The following is a 16,855-nucleotide window of genomic DNA, read 5'->3' on the forward strand; positions in this document are numbered from 1 at the left end:
ATCCTGAGCTTCCACATTCTAAGGGCTCAGTTAAGATGAAATTTTTGGCAATTACAGGCAGATTGCCTCACTCTCTCCTTCTGCTCCAAGAAACAAACATCAATCCATTGCTGTGAGAAGCAAGGCTTTTCTTCCACACTGTGAGGACCAAAAACTGTCATTTGCATACCATAGATTAAGTCTCCTGAGAGACCAACAAAAATTGCCAAAGCTGACTGTATTTCAAGTCATCATGGCGGGGTATTGGGAAAAGTTTTCAATTAGCAACAATCACGCCTCGGTTAAACCTCATGGGCTAAGATATTGCCACTGCGCAAAGTTGAAAGAAATGTTGTGACCAATGCCTTCCTGCTTCCAAAGCAGAGCTTGTTTAAGCTACGGTGAGTTACAAATTCTCACTAGCCCTCCCACACTGCTTCCAGGCATCCTGGGCTTCCACATTCTGAGGGCTCAGGAAAGATGTAATTTTTGGCAATTACAGGCAGATTGCCTCACTTTCGCCTTCTGCTCCAAGAAACAAACATCAATCCATTGCTGTGAGAAGCAAGGCATTTCTTCCACACTGGGAGAAGCTAAGACTGTCATTTGCATTCCATGAATTAAGTCTCCTGAGAGACCAACAAAAATTGCCAAAGCTGACTGTATTCCAAGTCATTATGGCGGGGTATTGGGAAAAGTTTTCAATTAGCAATAATCACGCCTTGAATAAACCTCATGGGCAACAATATTGCCACAGCGCAAAGATGAAAGAACAGAAGTGACCAAGGGCTTCCCGCTTCCAGGGCAGAACATTTTAAGCCATGGTGAGTTACAAATCACCACTAGCCCTCCACGCTGCTTCCAGGCATCCTTGGCTTACACATTCTAAGGGTTCTGTTAAGATGTAATTTTTGGCAATTACAGGCAGATTGCCTCACTCTCGCCTTCTGCTCCAAGAAACAAACATCAATCCATTGCTGTGAGAAGCAAGGATTTTCTTCCACACTGGGAGGACCTAAGACTGTCATTTACATACCATAGATTAAGTCTCCTGAGAGACCAACAAAAACTGCCAAAGCTGACTGTAATTCAAGTCATCATGGCGGGGTATTAGGAACAGTTTTCAATTAGCAATAATCACAACTCGGTTAAACCTCATAGGCTACGATATTGCCACTGCGCAAAGTTGAAAGAACTGTTGTGACCAAGGCCTTCCCGCTTCCAAAGCAGAGCTTGTTTAAGCTATGGTGAGTTACAAATTCTCACTAGCCCTCCCACACTGCTTCCAGGCATTCTGAGCTTCCACATTCTAAGGGCTCAGTTAAGATGAAATTTTTGGCAATTACAGGCAGATTGCCTCACTCTCTCCTTCTGCTTCAGGCAACAAACATCAATCCATTGCTGTGAGAGGCAAGGCTTTTCTTCCACACTGGGAGGACCTAAGACTGTCATTTGCATACCATAGATTAAGTCTCCTGAGAGACCAACAAAAATTGCCAAAGCTGACTGTATTTCAAGTCATCATGGCGGGGTATTGGGAAAAGTTTTCAATTAGCAATAATCACGCCTCGGTTAAACCTCATGGGCTACGATATTGTCACTGCGCAAAGTTGAAAGAACTGTTGTGACCAATGCCTTCCCGCTTCCAAATCAGAGCTTGTTTAAGCTACGGTGAGTTACAAATTCTCAATAGCCCTTCCACACTGCTTCCAGGCATCCTGAGCTTCCACATTCTAAGGGCTCAGTTAAGATGAAATTTTTGGCCATTACAGGCAGATTGCCTCACTCTCTCCTTCTGCTCCAAGAAACAAACATCAATCCATTGCTGTGAGAAGCAAGGCTTTTCTTCCACACTGGGAGGACCTAAGACTGTCATTTGCATACCATAGATTAAGTCTCCTGAGAGACCAACAAAGATTGCCAAAGCTGACTGTATTTCAAGTCATCATGGCGGGGTATTGGGAAAAGTTTTCAATTAGCAATAATCACGCCTCGGTTAAACCTCATGGGCTACGATATTGTCACTGCGCAAAGTTGAAAGAACTGTTGTGATCAATGCCTTCCCGTTTCCAAATCAGAGCTTGTTTAAGCTACGGTGAGTTACAAATTCTCAATAGACCTTCCACACTGCTTCCAGGCATCCTGAGCTTCCACATTCTAAGGGCTCAGTTAAGATGAAATTTTTGGCCATTACAGGCAGATTGCCTCACTCTTTCCTTCTGCTTCAGGCAACAAACATCAATCCATTGCTGTGAGAATCTAGGCTTTTCTTCCACGCTGGGAGGAGGTAAGACTCTGTTATTTGCATACCATAGATTAAGTCTCCTGAGAGACCAACAAAAATTGCCAAAGCTGACTGTATTTCAAGTCATCATGGCGGGGTATTGGGAAAAGTTTTCAATTAGCAATAATCACGCCTCGGTTAAACCTCATGGGCTAAGATATTGCCACTGCACAAAGTTGAAAGAAATGTTGTGACCAATGCCTTCCTGCTTCCAAAGCAGAGCTTGTTTAAGCTACGGTGAGTTACAAATTCTCACTAGCCCTCCCACACTGCTTCCAGGCATCCTGGGCTTCCACATTCTGAGGGCTCAGGAAAGATGTAATTTTTGGCAATTACAGGCAGATTGCCTCACTCTCGCCTTCTGCTCCAAGAAACAAACATCAATCCATAGCTGTGAGAAGCAAGGCTTTTCTTCCACACAGGGAGGACCTAAGACTGTCATTTACATACCATAGATTAAGTCTCCTGAGAGACCAACAAAAATTGCCAAAGCTGACTGTATTTAAAGTCATCATGGCGGGGTATTGGGAAAAGTTTTCAATTAGCAATAATCACGCCTCAGTTAAACCTCATAGGCTACGATATTGCCACTGCGCAAAGTTTAAAGAACTTTTGTGACCAATGCCTTCCTGCTTCCAAAGCAGAGCTTGTTTAAGCTACGGTGAGTTACAAATTCTCACTAGCCCTCCCACACTGCTTCCAGGCATCCTGGGCTTCCACATTCTGAGGGCTCAGGAAAGATGTAATTTTTGGCAATTACAGGCAGATTGCCTCACTCTCGCCTTCTGCTCCAAGAAACAAACATCAATCCATTGCTGTGAGAAGCAAGGCTTTTCTTCCACACTGGGAGAAGCTAAGACTGTCATTTGCATTCCATGAATTAAGTCTCCTGAGAGACCAACAAAAATTGCCAAAGCTGACTGTATTCCAAGTCATTATGGTGGGGTATTGGGAAAAGTTTTCAATTAGCAATAATCACGCCTTGGATAAACCTCATGGGCAACAATATTGCCACAGCGCAAAGATGAAAGAACAGAAGTGACCAAGGGCTTCCCGCTTCCAGGGCAGAACATTTTAAGCCATGGTGAGTTACAAATCACCACTAGCCCTCCACGCTGCTTCCAGGCATCCTTGGCTTACACATTCTAAGGGTTCAGTTAAGATGTAATTTTTGGCAATTACAGGCAGATTGCCTCACTCTCGCCTTCTGCTCCAAGAAACAAACATCAATCCATTGCTGTGAGAAGCAAGGCTTTTCTTCCACACTGGGAGAACCTAAGACTGTCATTTACATACCATAGATTAAGTCTCCTGAGAGACCAACAAAAATTGCCAAAGCTGACTGTATTTCAAGTCATCATGGTGGGGTATTGGGAAAAGTTTTCAATTAGCAATAATCACGCCTCGGTTAAACCTCATAGGCTACGATATTGCCACTGCGCAAAGTTGAAAGAACTGTTGTGACCAATGCCTTCCTGCTTCCAAAGCAGAGCTTGTTTAAGCTATGGTGAGTTACAAATTCTCACTAGCCCTCCCACACTGCTTCCAGGCATTCTGAGCTTCCACATTCTAAGGGCTCAGTTAAGATGAAATTTTTGGCAATTACAGGCAGATTGCCTCACTCTCTCCTTCTGCTCCAGGCAACAAACATCAATCCATTGCTGTGAGAAGCAAGGCTTTTCTTCCACGCTGGGAGGAGCTAAGACTCTGTTATTTGCATACAATGGATTAAGTCTCCTGAGAGACCAACAAAAATTGCCAAAGCTGACTGTATTTCAAGTCATCATGGCGGGGTATTGGGAAAAGTTTTCAATTAGCAATAATCACGCCTCGGTTAAACCTCATAGGCTACGATATTGCCACTGCGCAAAGTTGAAAGAACTGTTGTGACCAATGCCTTCCTGCGTCCAAAGCAGAGCTTGTTTAAGCTATGGTGAGTTACAAATTCTCACTAGCCCTCCCACACTGCTTCCAGGCATCCTGGGCTTCCACATTCTGAGGGCTCAGGAAAGATGTAATTTTTGGCAATTACAGGCAGATTGCCTCACTCTCGCCAACTGCTCCAAGAAACAAACATCAATCCATTGCTGTGAGAAGCAAGGCTTTTCTTCCACACTGGGAAGACCTAAGACTGTCATTTGCATACCATAGATTAAGTCTCCTGAGAGACAAACAAAAATTGCCAAAGCTGACTGTATTTCAAGTCATCATGGCGGGGTATTGGGAAAAGTTTTCAATTAGCAATAATCACGCCTCGGTTAAACCTCATGAACTATGATCTTGCCACTGCGCAAAGTTGAAAGAACTCTTGTGACCAATGCCTTCCTGCTTCCAAAGCAGAGCTTGTTTAAGCTACGGTGAGTTACAAATTCTCACTAGCCCTCCCACACTGCTTCCAGGCATCCTGAGCTTCCACATTCTGAGGGCTCAGGAAAGATGTAATTTTTGGCAATTACAGGCAGATTGCCTCACTCTCGCCTTCTGCTCCAAGAAACAAACATCAATCCATTGCTGTGAGAAGCAAGGCTTTTCTTCCACACTGGGAGAAGCTAAGACTGTCATTTGCATTCCATGAATTAAGTCTCCTGAGAGACCAACAAAAATTGCCAAAGCTGACTGTATTCCAAGTCATTATGGCGGGGTATTGGGAAAAGTTTTCAATTAGCAATAATCACGCCTTGGATAAACCTCATGGGCAACAATATTGCCACAGCGCAAAGATGAAAGAACAGAAGTGACCAAGGGCTTCCCGCTTCCAGGGCAGAACATTTTAAGCCATGGTGAGTTACAAATCACCACTAGCCCTCCACGCTGCTTCCAGGCATCCTTGGCTTACACATTCTAAGGGTTCAGTTAAGATGTAATTTTTGGCAATTACAGGCAGATTGCCTCACTCTCGCCTTCTGCTCCAAGAAACAAACATCAATCCATTGCTGTGAGAAGCAAGGCTTTTCTTCCACACTGGGAGAACCTAAGACTGTCATTTACATACCATAGATTAAGTCTCCTGAGAGACCAACAAAAATTGCCAAAGCTGACTGTATTTCAAGTCATCATGGCGGGGTATTGGGAAAAGTTTTCAATTAGCAATAATCACGCCTCGGTTAAACCTCATAGGCTACGATATTGCCACTGCGCAAAGTTGAAAGAACTGTTGTGACCAATGCCTTCCTGCTTCCAAAGCAGAGCTTGTTTAAGCTATGGTGAGTTACAAATTCTCACTAGCCCTCCCACACTGCTTCCAGGCATTCTGAGCTTCCACATTCTAAGGGCTCAGTTAAGATGAAATTTTTGGCAATTACAGGCAGATTGCCTCACTCTCTCCTTCTGCTCCAGGCAACAAACATCAATCCATTGCTGTGAGAAGCAAGGCTTTTCTTCCATGCTGGGAGGAGCTAAGACTCTGTTATTTGCATATAATGGATTAAGTCTCCTGAGAGACCAACAAAAATTGCCAAAGCTGACTGTATTTCAAGTCATCATGGCGGGGTATTGGGAAAAGTTTTCAATTAGCAATAATCACGCCTCGGTTAAACCTCATAGGCTACGATATTGCCACTGCGCAAAGTTGAAAGAACTGTTGTGACCAATGCCTTCCTGCTTCCAAAGCAGAGCTTGTTTAAGCTATGGTGAGTTACAAATTCTCACTAGCCCTCCCACACTGCTTCCAGGCATTCTGAGCTTCCACATTCTAAGGGCTCAGTTAAGATGAAATTTTTGGCAATTACAGGCAGATTGCCTCACTCTCTCCTTCTGCTTCAGGCAACAAACATCAATCCATTGCTGTGAGAAGCAAGGCTATTCTTCCACGCTGGGAGGAGCTAAGACTCTGTTATTTGCATACCATAGATTAAGTCTCCTGAGAGACCAACAAAAATTGCCAAAGCTGACTGTATTTCAAGTCATCATGGCGGGGTATTGGGAAAAGTTTTCAATTAGCAATAATCACGCCTCGGTTAAACCTCATGGGCTACGATATTGCCACTGCGCAAAGTTGAAAGAACTGTTGTGACCAATGCCTTCCTGCTTTCAAAGCAGAGCTTGTTTAAGCTACGGTGAGTTACAAATTCTCACTAGCCCTCCCACACTGCTTCCAGGCATCCTGGGCTTCCACATTCTGAGGGCTCAGGAAAGATGTAATTTTTGGCAATTACAGGCAGATTGCCTCACTCTCGCCTTCTGCTCCAAGAAACAAACATCAATCCATTGCTGTGAGAAGCAAGGCTTTTCTTCCACACTGGGAGAAGCTAAGACTGTCATTTGCATTCCATGAATTAAGTCTCCTGAGAGACCAACAAAAATTGCCAAAGCTGACTGTATTCCAAGTCATCATGGCGGGGTATTGGGAAAAGTTTTCAATTAGCAATAATCACGCCTTGGATATACCTCATGGGCAACAAAATTGCCACAGCGCAAAGATGAAAGAACAGAAGTGACCAAGGGCTTCCCGCTTCCAGGGCAGAACATTTTAAGCCATGGTGAGTTACAAATCACCACTAGCCCTCCACGCTGCTTCCAGGCATCCTTGGCTTACACATTCTAAGGGTTCAGTTAAGATGTAATTTTTGGCAATTACAGGCAGATTGCCTCACTCTCACCTTCTGCTCCAAGAAACAAACTTCAATCCATTGCTGTGAGAAGCAAGGCTTTTCTTCCACACTGGGAGAACCTAAGACTGTCATTTACATAACATAGATTAAGTCTCCTGAGAGACCAACAAAAATTGCCAAAGCTGACTGTATTTCAAGTCATCATGGTGGGGTATTGGGCAAAGTTTTCAATTAGCAATAATCACGCCTCGGTGAAACCTCATAGGCTACGATATTGCCACTGCGCAAAGTTGAAAGAACTGTTGTGACCAATGCCTTCCTGCTTCCAAAGCAGAGCTTGTTAAAGCTATGGTGAGTTACAAATTCTCACTAGCCCTCCCACACTGCTTCCAGGCATTCTGAGCTTCCACATTCTAAGGGCTCAGTAAAGATGAAATTTTTGGCAATTACAGGCAGATTGCCTCACTCTCTCCTTCTGCTCCAGGCAACAAACATCAATCTATTGCTGTGAGAAGCAAGGCTATTCTTCCACGCTGGGAGGAGCTAAAACTCTGTTATTTGCATATCATAGATTAAGTCTCCTGAGAGACCAACAAAAATTGCCAAAGGTGACTGTATTTCAAGTCATCATGGCGGGGTATTGGAAAAAGTTTTCAATTAGCAATAATCACGCCTCGGTTAAACCTCATGGGCTACGATATTGTCACTGCACAAAGTTGAAAGAACTGTTGTGACCAATGCCTTCCCGCTTCCAAATCAGAGCTTGTTTAAGCTACGGTGAGTTACAAATTCTCAATAGCCCTTCCACACTGCTTCCAGGCATCCTGAGCTTCCACATTCTAAGGGCTCAGTTAAGATGAAATTTTTGGCCATTACAGGCAGATTGCCTCACTCTCTCCTTCTGCTCCAAGAAACAAACATCAATCCATTGCTGTGAGAAGCAAGGCTTTTCTTCCACACTGGGAGGACCTAAGACTGTCATTTGCATACCATAGATTAAGTCTCCTGAGAGACCAACAAAAATTGCCAAAGCTGACTGTATTACAAGTCATCATGGCGGGGTATTGGGAAAAGTTTTCAATTAGCAATAATCACGCCTCGGTTAAACCTCATGGGCTATGATATTGTCACTGCACAAAGTTGAAAGAACTGTTGTGACCAATGCCTTCCCGCTTCCAAATCAGAGCTTGTTTAAGCTACGGTGAGTTACAAATTCTCAATAGCCCTTCCACACTGCTTCCAGGCATCCTGAGCTTCCACATTCTAAGGGCTCAGTTAAGATGAAATTTTTGGCCATTACAGGCAGATTGCCTCACTCTCTCCTTCTGCTCCAAGAAACAAACATCAATCCATTGCTGTGAGAAGCAAGGCTTTTCTTCCACACTGGGAGGACCTAAGACTGTCATTTGCATTCCATGAATTAAGTCTCCTGAGAGACCAACAAAAATTGCCAAAGCTGACTGTATTCCAAGTCATTATGGCGGGGTATTGGGAAAAGTTTTCAATTAGCAATAATAACGCCTTGGATAAACCTCATGGGCAACAATATTGCCACAGCGCAAAGATGAAAGAATAGAAGTGACCAAGGGCTTCCCGCTTCCAGGGCAGAACATTTTAAGCCATGGTGAGTTACAAATCACCACTAGCCCTCCACGCTGCTTCCAGGCATCCTTGGCTTACACATTCTAAGGGTTCAGTTAAGATGTAATTTTTGGCAATTACAGGCAGATTGCCTCACTCTCGCCTTCTGCTCCAAGAAACAAACATCAATCCATTGCTGTGAGAAGCAAGGCTTTTCTTCCACACTGGGAGAACCTAAGACTGTCATTTACATACCATAGATTAAGTCTCCTGAGAGACCAACAAAAATTGCCAAAGCTGACTGTATTTCAAGTCATCATGGTGGGGTATTGGGAAAAGTTTTCAATTAGCAATCATCACGCCTCGGTTAAACCTCATAGGCTACGATATTGCCACTGCGCAAAGTTGAAAGAACTGTTGTGACCAATGCCTTCCTGCTTCCAAAGCAGAGCTTGTTTAAGCTATGGTGAGTTACAAATTCTCACTAGCCCTCCCACACTGCTTCCAGGCATTCTGAGCTTCCACATTCTAAGGGCTCAGTTAAGATGAAATTTTTGGCAATTACAGGCAGATTGCCTCACTATCTCCTTCTGCTCCAGGCAACAAACATCAATCCATTGCTGTGAGAAGCAAGGCTTTTCTTCCACGCTGGGAGGAGCTAAGACTCTGTTATTTGCATACAATGGATTAAGTCTCCTGAGAGACCAACAAAAATTGCCAAAGCTGACTGTATTTCAAGTCATCATGGCGGGGTATTGGGAAAAGTTTTCAATTAGCAATAATCACGCCTCGGTTAAACCTCATGGACTATGATCTTGCCACTGCGCAAAGTTGAAAGAACAGTTGTGACCAATGCCTTCCTGCTTCCAAAGCAGAGCTTGTTTAAGCTACGGTGAGTTACAAATTCTCACTAGCCCTCCCACACTGCTTCCAGGCATCCTGGGCTTCCACATTCTGAGGGCTCAGGAAAGATGTAATTTTTGGCAATTACAGGCAGATTGCCTCACTCTCGCCTTCTGCTCCAAGAAACAAACATCAATCCATTGCTGTGAGAAGCAAGGCTTTTCTTCCACACTGGGAGAAGCTAAGACTGTCATTTGCATTCCATGAATTAAGTCTCCTGAGAGACCAACAAAAATTGCCAAAGCTGACTGTATTCCAAGTCATTATGGCGGGGTATTGGGAAAAGTTTTCAATTAGCAATAATCACGCCTTGGATAAACCTCATGGGCAACAATATTGCCACAGCGCAAAGATGAAAGAACAGAAGTGACCAAGGGCTTCCCGCTTCCAGGGCAGAACATTTTAAGCCATGGTGAGTTACAAATCACCACTAGCCCTCCACGCTGCTTCCAGGCATCCTTGGCTTACACATTCTAAGGGTTCAGTTATGATGTAATTTTTGGCAATTACAGGCAGATTGCCTCACTCTCGCCTTCTGCTCCAAGAAACAAACATCAATCCATCGCTGTGAGAAGCAAGGCTTTTCTTCCACACTGGGAGAACCTAAGACTGTCATTTACATACCATAGATTAAGTCTCCTGAGAGACCAACAAAAATTGCCAAAGCTGACTGTATTTCAAATCATCATGGCGGGGTATTGGGAAAAGTTTTCAATTAGCAATAATCACGCCTCGGTTAAACCTCATAGGCTACGATATTGCCACTGCGCAAAGTTGAAAGAACTGTTGTGACCAATGCCTTCCTGCTTCCAAAGCAGAGCTTGTTTAAGCTATGGTGAGTTACAAATTCTCACTAGCCCTCCCACACTGCTTCCAGGCATTCTGAGCTTCCACATTCTAAGGGCTCAGTTAAGATGAAATTTTTGGCAATTACAGGCAGATTGCCTCACTCTCTCCTTCTGCTCCAGGCAACAAACATCAATCCATTGCTGTGAGAAGCAAGGCTTTTCTTCCACGCTGGAAGGAGCTAAGACTCTGTTATTTGCATACAATGGATTAAGTCTCCTGAGAGACCAACAAAAATTGCCAAAGCTGACTGTATTTCAAGTCATCATGGCGGGGTATTGGGAAAAGTTTTCAATTAGCAATAATCACGCCTCGGTTAAAACTCATAGGCTACGATATTGCCACTGCGCAAAGTTGAAAGAACTGTTGTGACCAATGCCTTCCTGCATCCAAAGCAGAGCTTGTTTAAGCTATGGTGAGTTCCAAATTCTCACTAGCCCTCCCACACTGCTTCCAGGCATCCTGGGCTTCCACATTCTGAGGGCTCAGGAAAGATGTAATTTTTGGCAATTACAGGCAGATTGCCTCACTCTCGCCTTCTGCTCCAAGAAACAAACATCAATCCATAGCTGTGAGAAGCAAGGCTTTTCTTCCACACAGGGAGGACCTAAGACTGTCATTTACATACCATAGATTAAGTCTCCTGAGAGACCAACAAAAATTGCCAAAGCTGACTGTATTTCAAGTCATCATGGTGGGGTATTGGGACAAGTTTTCAATTAGCAATAATCACGCCTCGATTAAACCTCATAGGCTACGATATTGCCACTGCGCAAAGTTGAAAGAACTGTTGTGACCAATGCCTTCCTGCTTCCAAAGCAGAGCTTATTAAAGCTATGGTGAGTTACAAATTCTCACTAGCCCTCCCACACTGCTTCCAGGCATTCTGAGCTTCCACATTCTAAGGGCTCAGTTAAGATGAAATTTTTGGCAATTACAGGCAGATTGCCTCACTCTCTCCTTCTGCTCCAGGCAACAAACATCAATCCATTGCTGTGAGAAGCAAGGCTATTCTTCCACGCTGGGAGGAGCTAAGACTCTGTTATTTGCATATCATAGATTAAGTCTCCTGAGAGACCAACAAAAATTGCCAAAGCTGACTGTATTTCAAGTCATCATGGCGGGGTATTGGGAAAAGTTTTCAATTAGCAATAATCACGCCTCGGTTAAACCTCATGGGCTACGATATTGTCACTGCACAAAGTAGAAAGAACTGTTGTGACCAATGCCTTCCCGCTTCCAAATCAGAGCTTGTTTAAGCTACGGTGAGTTACAAATTCTCAATAGCCCTTCCACACTGCTTCCAGGCATCCTGAGCTTCCACATTCTAAGGGCTCAGTTAAGATGAAATTTTTGGCCATTACAGGCAGATTGCCTCACTCTCTCCTTCTGCTCCAAGAAACAAACATCAATCCATTGCTGTGAGAAGCAAGGCTTTTCTTCCACACTGGGAGGACCTAAGACTGTCATTTGCATACCATAGATTAAGTCTCCTGAGAGACCAACAAAGATTGCCAAAGCTGACTGTATTTCAAGTCATCATGGCGGGGTATTGGGAAAAGTTTTCAATTAGCAATAATCACACCTCGGTTAAACCTCATGGGCTACGATATTGTCACTGCGCAAAGTTGAAAGAACTGTTGTGACCAATGCCTTCCCGCTTCCAAATCAGAGCTTGTTTAAGCTACGGTGAGTTACAAATTCTCAATAGACCTTCCACACTGCTTCCAGGCATCCTGAGCTTCCACATTCTAAGGGCTCAGTTAAGATGAAATTTTTGGCCATTACAGGCAGATTGCCTCACTCTTTCCTTCTGCTTCAGGCAACAAACATCAATCCATTGCTGTGAGAATCTAGGCTTTTCTTCCACGCTGGGAGGAGGTAAGACTCTGTTATTTGCATACAATGGATTAAGTCTCCTGAGAGACCAACAAAAATTGCCAAAGCTGACTGTATTTCAAGTCATCATGGCGGGGTATTGGGAAAAGTTTTCAACTAGCAATAATCCCGCCTCGGTTAAACCTCATGGGCTACGATATTGCCACTGCGCAAAGTTGAAAAAACTGTTGTGACCAATGCCTTCCTGCTTCCAAAGCAGAGCTTGTTTAATCTACGGTGAGTTACAAATTCTCACTAGCCCTCCCACACTGCTTCCAGGCATCCAGGGCTTCCACATTCTGAGGGCTCAGGAAAGATGTAATTTTTGGCAATTACAGGCAGATTGCCTCACTCTCGCCTTCTGCTCCAAGAAACAAACATCAATCCATTGCTGTGAGAAGCAAAGCTTTTCTTCCACACTGGGAGGACTTAAGACTGTCATTTACATATCATATATTAAGTCTCCTGAGAGACCAACAATAATTGCCAAAGCTGACTATTTCAAGTCATCATGGCGGGGTATTGGGAAAAGTTTTCAATTAGCAATAATCACACCTCGGTTAAACCTCATAGGCTACGATATTGCCACTGCGCAAAGTTGAAAGAACTGTTGTGACCAATGCCTTCCTGCTTCCAAAGCAGAGCTTGTTTAAGCTATGGTGAGTTACAAGTTCTCACTAGCCCTCCCACACTGCTTCCAGGCATTCTGAGCTTCCACATTCTGAGGGCTCAGGAAAGATGTAATTTTTGGCAATTACAGGCAGATTGCCTCACTCTCGCCTTCTGCTCCAAGAAACAAACATCAATCCATTGCTGTGAGAAGCAAGGCTTTTCTTCCACACTGGGAGAAGCTAAGACTGTCATTTGCATTCCATGAATTAAGTCTCCTGAGAGACCAACAAAAATTGCCAAAGCTGACTGTATTCCAAGTCATTATGGTGGGGTATTGGGAAAAGTTTTCAATTAGCAATAATCACGCCTTGGATAAACCTCATGGGCAACAATATTGCCACAGCGCAAAGATGAAAGAACAGAAGTGACCAAGGGCTTCCCGCTTCCAGGGCAGAACATTTTAAGCCATGGTGAGTTACAAATCACCACTAGCCCTCCACGCTGCTTCCAGGCATCCTTGGCTTACACATTCTAAGGGTTCAGTTAAGATGTAATTTTTGGCAATTACAGGCAGATTGCCTCACTCTCGCCTTCTGCTCCAAGAAACAAACATCAATCCATTGCTGTGAGAAGCAAGGCTTTTCTTCCACACTGGGAGAACCTAAGACTGTCATTTACATACCATAGATTAAGTCTCCTGAGAGACCAACAAAAATTGCCAAAGCTGACTGTATTTCAAGTCATCATGGTGGGGTATTGGGAAAAGTTTTCAATTAGCAATAATCACGCCTCGGTTAAACCTCATAGGCTACGATATTGCCACTGCGCAAAGTTGAAAGAACTGTTGTGACCAATGCCTTCCTGCTTTCAAAGCAGAGCTTGTTTAAGCTATGGTGAGTTACAAATTCTCACTAGCCCTCCCACACTGCTTCCAGGCATACTGGGCTTCCACATTCTGAGGGCTCAGGAAAGATGTAATTTTTGGAAATTACAGGCAGATTGCCTCACTCTCGCCTACTGCTCCAAGAAACAAACATCAATCCATTGCTGTGAGAAGCAAGGCTTTGCTTCCACACTGGGAGGACCTAAGACTGCCATTTGCATACCATAGTTTAAGTCTCCTGAGAGACCAACAAAAATTGCCAAAGCTGACTGTATTTCAAGTCATCATGGCGGGGGATTGGGAAAAGTTTTCAATTAGCAATAATCACGCCTCGGTTAAACCTCATGGGCTACGATATTGTCACTGCACAAAGTTGAAAGAACTGTTGTGACCAATGCCTTCCTGCTTCCAAATCAGAGCTTGTTTAAGCTACGGTGAGTTACAAATTCTCACTAGCCCTCCCACACTGCTTCCAGGCATCCTGGGCTTCTACATTCTGAGGGCTCAGTTAAGATGAAATTTTTGGCAATTACAGACAGATTGCCTTACTCTCTCCTTCTGCTCCAGGAAACAAAAATCAATCCATTGCTGTGAGAAGCAAGGCTTTTCTTCCATGCTGGGAGGAGCTAAGACTCTGTTATTTGCATACAATGGATTAAGTCTCCTGAGAGACCAACAAAAAATTGCCAAAGCTGACTGTATTTCAAGTCATCATGGCGGGGTATTGGGAAAAATTTTCAATCAGCAATAATCACGCCTCGGTTAAACCTCATGGGCTACGATATTGCCACAGCGTAAAGATTAAGGAACAGAAGTGACCAAGGGCTTCCTGCTTCCAAGGCAGAACTTGTTTAAGCCATGGTGAGTTCCAAATCACCACTAGCCCTCCACGCTGCTTCCAGGCATCCTGGGCTTCCACATTCTGCGGGATCAGGAAAGATGAAATTTTTAGCAATTACTGGCAGATTGCCTCACTCTCTCCTTCTGCTCCAAGAAACAAACATCAATCCATTGCTGTGAGAAGCAAGGCTTTTCTTCCACACTGGGAGGACCTAAGACTGTCATTTGCATTCCATGAATTAAGTCTCCTGAGAGACCAACAAAAATTGCCAAAGCTGACTGTATTCCAAGTCATTATGGCGGGGTATTGGGAAAAGTTTTCAATTAGCAATAATCACACCTTGGATAAACCTCATGGGCAACAATATTGCCACAGCGCAAAGATGAAAGAACAGAAGTGACCAAGGGCTTCCCGCTTCCAGGGCAGAACATTTTAAGCCATGGTGAGTTACAAATCACCACTAGCCCTCCACGCTGCTTCCAGGCATCCTTGGCTTACACATTCTAAGGGCTCAGTTAAGATGAAATTTTTGGCCATTACAGGCAGATTGCCTCACTCTCTCCTTCTGCTCCAAGAAACAAACATGAATCCATTGCTGTGAGAAGCAAGGCTTTTCTTCCACACTGGGAGGACCTAAGACTGTCATTTGCATACCATAGATTAAGTCTCCTGAGAGACCAACAAAAATTGCCAAAGCTGACTGTATTTCAAGTCATCATGGCGGGGTATTGGGAAAAGTTTTCAATTAGCAATAATCACGCCTCGTTTAAACTTCATGGGTTAAGATATTGCCACTGCGCAAAGTTGAAAGAAATGTTGTGACCAATGCCTTCCTGCTTCCAAAGCAGAGCTTGTTTAAGCTACGGTGAGTTACAAATTCTCACTAGCCCTCCCACACTGCTTCCAGGCATCCTGGGCTTCCACATTCTGAGTGGGAAAAGATCCCACTCCAACGAGCATTTCATCGCATTCAAACAGTCCCTCACTACTTTCAAGACCACACTCGCCACAGCTAAACAAACCTACTTCTCATCTCTCATATCCTCCCTGTCTCACAACCCTAAACAGTTATTCAACACCTTCAATTCTCTCCTCCGCCCCCCAGCACCTCCTCCCTCCCCACTCATCTCAGCTGAAGACTTTGCCTCATTTTTCAAGCAGAAAATTGATAACATCAGGGACAGTTTTGGTCAACAACCCCCAGAGCCCTTCCTCCCGACTTCCCAGCCCTCCACCTTCAAAACCAACTTCTCCACCATTACAGAAGATCGACTCTCCACTCTACTCTCAAGATCACATCTCACCACCTGTGCACTCGACCCGATCCCATCCCACTTCATCCCAAACCTCACCACAGTCTTCATCCCAACCCTAACCCATCTCTTCAACCTATCACTAACAACTGGTGTTTTCCCCTCAAGCTTTAAACATGCTTCCATCACACCTATCCTCAAAAAGCCCTCTCTTGACCCATCCTCTGTATCTAGCTATCGCCCTATATCACTTCTCCCATACGCCTCCAAGCTACTGGAACAACACGTCTACCTTGAACTGTCCTCCCATCTCTCTTCTTGCTCCCTCTTCGACCGCTTACAATCTGGCTTCCGGTCACACCACTCCACTGAAACTGCCCTTACTAAGGTCACCAATGACCTCTTAACTGCCAAGAGCAAGCGACACTACTCTGTCCTCCTCCTCCTGGACCTGTCGGCTGCCTTTGACACAGTGGACCATTCCCTATTATTACAGACCCTCTCATCCCTCGGCATCACAGACTTGGCCCTCTCCTGGATCTCATCATACCTAACAGACCGGACATTCAGCGTCTCCCACTCACACACCACCTCCTCACCTCGCCCCCTATCTGTCAGAGTCCCACAAGGTTCAGTCCTAGGGCCCCTGCTGTTCTCTATTTACACCTTTGGCCTGGGACAGCTCATAGAATCTCATGGCTTTCAGTATCATCTTTATGCTGATGACACACAGATCTACATCTCTGGACCAGATATCACCTCCCTACTAACCAGAATCCCTCAATGTCTGTCCACTATTTCATCCTTCTTCTCCACTAGATATCTGAAACTCAACATGGACAAAACAGAATTCATCATCTTTCCCCCATCTCACGTGACCCCCCCTACGAACCTATCAATTACAGTAAATGACTGCCCACTCTCCCCAGTCCCACAAGCTCGCTGCCTCGGAGTAATCCTTGATGCTGATCTCTCCTTCAAACCACATATCCAAACCCTTTCCACTTCCTGCCGACTTCAACTCAAAAATATTTCACGCATCCGTTCATTCCTCACCCAAGAATCTGCAAAAACCCTAGTCCATGCCCTCATCATCTCTCGCCTTGACTACTGCAACCTCATGCTCTGCGGCCTCCCCTCAAACACTCTCGCACCCCTCCAATCTATTCTAAACTCTGCTGCCCGACTAATCCACATGTCCCCCCGCTATTCCCCAGCTTCTCCCCTCTGTCAATCCCTTCACTG

At 44.5% G+C, this 16,855-nt stretch overlaps 36 non-coding genes across 36 annotated transcripts; all 36 read right to left on the reverse strand.

Annotated features, from left to right (window-relative positions):
- Positions 1-180: 180 nt before the first annotated feature.
- Positions 181-321, reverse strand: LOC141061013 (U4 spliceosomal RNA). The gene has a single exon (XR_012222915.1). It is a non-coding gene; the product is annotated as a U4 spliceosomal RNA (small nuclear RNA).
- Positions 322-604: 283 nt separating this feature from the next.
- Positions 605-745, reverse strand: LOC141062286 (U4 spliceosomal RNA). The gene has a single exon (XR_012224067.1). It is a non-coding gene; the product is annotated as a U4 spliceosomal RNA (small nuclear RNA).
- A 281-nt stretch (positions 746-1,026) lies between these two features.
- LOC141062109 (U4 spliceosomal RNA) lies at positions 1,027-1,167 on the reverse strand. The gene has a single exon (XR_012223907.1). It is a non-coding gene; the product is annotated as a U4 spliceosomal RNA (small nuclear RNA).
- Positions 1,168-1,450: 283 nt separating this feature from the next.
- Positions 1,451-1,591, reverse strand: LOC141063128 (U4 spliceosomal RNA). Its single transcript, XR_012224808.1, has one exon. It is a non-coding gene; the product is annotated as a U4 spliceosomal RNA (small nuclear RNA).
- Positions 1,592-1,874: 283 nt separating this feature from the next.
- Positions 1,875-2,015, reverse strand: LOC141061298 (U4 spliceosomal RNA). Its single transcript, XR_012223172.1, has one exon. It is a non-coding gene; the product is annotated as a U4 spliceosomal RNA (small nuclear RNA).
- Positions 2,016-2,300: 285 nt separating this feature from the next.
- Positions 2,301-2,441, reverse strand: LOC141062889 (U4 spliceosomal RNA). Its single transcript, XR_012224592.1, has one exon. It is a non-coding gene; the product is annotated as a U4 spliceosomal RNA (small nuclear RNA).
- A 283-nt stretch (positions 2,442-2,724) lies between these two features.
- On the reverse strand, positions 2,725-2,865 carry LOC141062810 (U4 spliceosomal RNA). Its single transcript, XR_012224521.1, has one exon. It is a non-coding gene; the product is annotated as a U4 spliceosomal RNA (small nuclear RNA).
- A 283-nt stretch (positions 2,866-3,148) lies between these two features.
- On the reverse strand, positions 3,149-3,289 carry LOC141062243 (U4 spliceosomal RNA). The gene has a single exon (XR_012224029.1). It is a non-coding gene; the product is annotated as a U4 spliceosomal RNA (small nuclear RNA).
- Positions 3,290-3,570: 281 nt separating this feature from the next.
- Positions 3,571-3,711, reverse strand: LOC141060894 (U4 spliceosomal RNA). Its single transcript, XR_012222806.1, has one exon. It is a non-coding gene; the product is annotated as a U4 spliceosomal RNA (small nuclear RNA).
- Positions 3,712-3,996: 285 nt separating this feature from the next.
- Positions 3,997-4,137, reverse strand: LOC141061132 (U4 spliceosomal RNA). Its single transcript, XR_012223023.1, has one exon. It is a non-coding gene; the product is annotated as a U4 spliceosomal RNA (small nuclear RNA).
- Positions 4,138-4,420: 283 nt separating this feature from the next.
- Positions 4,421-4,561, reverse strand: LOC141061450 (U4 spliceosomal RNA). The gene has a single exon (XR_012223310.1). It is a non-coding gene; the product is annotated as a U4 spliceosomal RNA (small nuclear RNA).
- A 283-nt stretch (positions 4,562-4,844) lies between these two features.
- Positions 4,845-4,985, reverse strand: LOC141061877 (U4 spliceosomal RNA). Its single transcript, XR_012223697.1, has one exon. It is a non-coding gene; the product is annotated as a U4 spliceosomal RNA (small nuclear RNA).
- Positions 4,986-5,266: 281 nt separating this feature from the next.
- Positions 5,267-5,407, reverse strand: LOC141061144 (U4 spliceosomal RNA). The gene has a single exon (XR_012223034.1). It is a non-coding gene; the product is annotated as a U4 spliceosomal RNA (small nuclear RNA).
- A 285-nt stretch (positions 5,408-5,692) lies between these two features.
- Positions 5,693-5,833, reverse strand: LOC141061156 (U4 spliceosomal RNA). The gene has a single exon (XR_012223045.1). It is a non-coding gene; the product is annotated as a U4 spliceosomal RNA (small nuclear RNA).
- A 285-nt stretch (positions 5,834-6,118) lies between these two features.
- Positions 6,119-6,259, reverse strand: LOC141061967 (U4 spliceosomal RNA). Its single transcript, XR_012223779.1, has one exon. It is a non-coding gene; the product is annotated as a U4 spliceosomal RNA (small nuclear RNA).
- A 283-nt stretch (positions 6,260-6,542) lies between these two features.
- On the reverse strand, positions 6,543-6,683 carry LOC141062100 (U4 spliceosomal RNA). Its single transcript, XR_012223899.1, has one exon. It is a non-coding gene; the product is annotated as a U4 spliceosomal RNA (small nuclear RNA).
- A 281-nt stretch (positions 6,684-6,964) lies between these two features.
- LOC141061181 (U4 spliceosomal RNA) lies at positions 6,965-7,105 on the reverse strand. The gene has a single exon (XR_012223066.1). It is a non-coding gene; the product is annotated as a U4 spliceosomal RNA (small nuclear RNA).
- A 285-nt stretch (positions 7,106-7,390) lies between these two features.
- LOC141061040 (U4 spliceosomal RNA) lies at positions 7,391-7,531 on the reverse strand. The gene has a single exon (XR_012222939.1). It is a non-coding gene; the product is annotated as a U4 spliceosomal RNA (small nuclear RNA).
- Positions 7,532-7,814: 283 nt separating this feature from the next.
- Positions 7,815-7,955, reverse strand: LOC141062822 (U4 spliceosomal RNA). Its single transcript, XR_012224532.1, has one exon. It is a non-coding gene; the product is annotated as a U4 spliceosomal RNA (small nuclear RNA).
- Positions 7,956-8,238: 283 nt separating this feature from the next.
- Positions 8,239-8,379, reverse strand: LOC141062079 (U4 spliceosomal RNA). Its single transcript, XR_012223880.1, has one exon. It is a non-coding gene; the product is annotated as a U4 spliceosomal RNA (small nuclear RNA).
- Positions 8,380-8,660: 281 nt separating this feature from the next.
- On the reverse strand, positions 8,661-8,801 carry LOC141061215 (U4 spliceosomal RNA). The gene has a single exon (XR_012223097.1). It is a non-coding gene; the product is annotated as a U4 spliceosomal RNA (small nuclear RNA).
- A 285-nt stretch (positions 8,802-9,086) lies between these two features.
- On the reverse strand, positions 9,087-9,227 carry LOC141061101 (U4 spliceosomal RNA). Its single transcript, XR_012222995.1, has one exon. It is a non-coding gene; the product is annotated as a U4 spliceosomal RNA (small nuclear RNA).
- A 283-nt stretch (positions 9,228-9,510) lies between these two features.
- Positions 9,511-9,651, reverse strand: LOC141061878 (U4 spliceosomal RNA). Its single transcript, XR_012223698.1, has one exon. It is a non-coding gene; the product is annotated as a U4 spliceosomal RNA (small nuclear RNA).
- Positions 9,652-9,932: 281 nt separating this feature from the next.
- On the reverse strand, positions 9,933-10,073 carry LOC141062851 (U4 spliceosomal RNA). The gene has a single exon (XR_012224557.1). It is a non-coding gene; the product is annotated as a U4 spliceosomal RNA (small nuclear RNA).
- A 285-nt stretch (positions 10,074-10,358) lies between these two features.
- Positions 10,359-10,499, reverse strand: LOC141061380 (U4 spliceosomal RNA). The gene has a single exon (XR_012223246.1). It is a non-coding gene; the product is annotated as a U4 spliceosomal RNA (small nuclear RNA).
- A 283-nt stretch (positions 10,500-10,782) lies between these two features.
- On the reverse strand, positions 10,783-10,923 carry LOC141061680 (U4 spliceosomal RNA). The gene has a single exon (XR_012223518.1). It is a non-coding gene; the product is annotated as a U4 spliceosomal RNA (small nuclear RNA).
- A 285-nt stretch (positions 10,924-11,208) lies between these two features.
- Positions 11,209-11,349, reverse strand: LOC141061250 (U4 spliceosomal RNA). The gene has a single exon (XR_012223128.1). It is a non-coding gene; the product is annotated as a U4 spliceosomal RNA (small nuclear RNA).
- A 283-nt stretch (positions 11,350-11,632) lies between these two features.
- LOC141061631 (U4 spliceosomal RNA) lies at positions 11,633-11,773 on the reverse strand. Its single transcript, XR_012223474.1, has one exon. It is a non-coding gene; the product is annotated as a U4 spliceosomal RNA (small nuclear RNA).
- Positions 11,774-12,058: 285 nt separating this feature from the next.
- On the reverse strand, positions 12,059-12,199 carry LOC141062951 (U4 spliceosomal RNA). The gene has a single exon (XR_012224648.1). It is a non-coding gene; the product is annotated as a U4 spliceosomal RNA (small nuclear RNA).
- Positions 12,200-12,482: 283 nt separating this feature from the next.
- Positions 12,483-12,621, reverse strand: LOC141062631 (U4 spliceosomal RNA). The gene has a single exon (XR_012224379.1). It is a non-coding gene; the product is annotated as a U4 spliceosomal RNA (small nuclear RNA).
- A 283-nt stretch (positions 12,622-12,904) lies between these two features.
- LOC141062244 (U4 spliceosomal RNA) lies at positions 12,905-13,045 on the reverse strand. Its single transcript, XR_012224030.1, has one exon. It is a non-coding gene; the product is annotated as a U4 spliceosomal RNA (small nuclear RNA).
- Positions 13,046-13,326: 281 nt separating this feature from the next.
- Positions 13,327-13,467, reverse strand: LOC141060895 (U4 spliceosomal RNA). Its single transcript, XR_012222807.1, has one exon. It is a non-coding gene; the product is annotated as a U4 spliceosomal RNA (small nuclear RNA).
- Positions 13,468-13,750: 283 nt separating this feature from the next.
- Positions 13,751-13,891, reverse strand: LOC141060982 (U4 spliceosomal RNA). Its single transcript, XR_012222886.1, has one exon. It is a non-coding gene; the product is annotated as a U4 spliceosomal RNA (small nuclear RNA).
- A 285-nt stretch (positions 13,892-14,176) lies between these two features.
- LOC141061784 (U4 spliceosomal RNA) lies at positions 14,177-14,318 on the reverse strand. The gene has a single exon (XR_012223613.1). It is a non-coding gene; the product is annotated as a U4 spliceosomal RNA (small nuclear RNA).
- Positions 14,319-14,600: 282 nt separating this feature from the next.
- LOC141062148 (U4 spliceosomal RNA) lies at positions 14,601-14,741 on the reverse strand. Its single transcript, XR_012223943.1, has one exon. It is a non-coding gene; the product is annotated as a U4 spliceosomal RNA (small nuclear RNA).
- A 281-nt stretch (positions 14,742-15,022) lies between these two features.
- Positions 15,023-15,163, reverse strand: LOC141062392 (U4 spliceosomal RNA). The gene has a single exon (XR_012224164.1). It is a non-coding gene; the product is annotated as a U4 spliceosomal RNA (small nuclear RNA).
- Positions 15,164-16,855: the final 1,692 nt, after the last annotated feature.

This window comes from Dendrobates tinctorius, unplaced genomic scaffold (assembly GCF_039654945.1).
Source record: "Dendrobates tinctorius isolate UK_male_01 unplaced genomic scaffold, ASM3965494v1 ptg000245l, whole genome shotgun sequence".
NCBI lineage: Eukaryota > Metazoa > Chordata > Amphibia > Anura > Dendrobatidae > Dendrobates > Dendrobates tinctorius.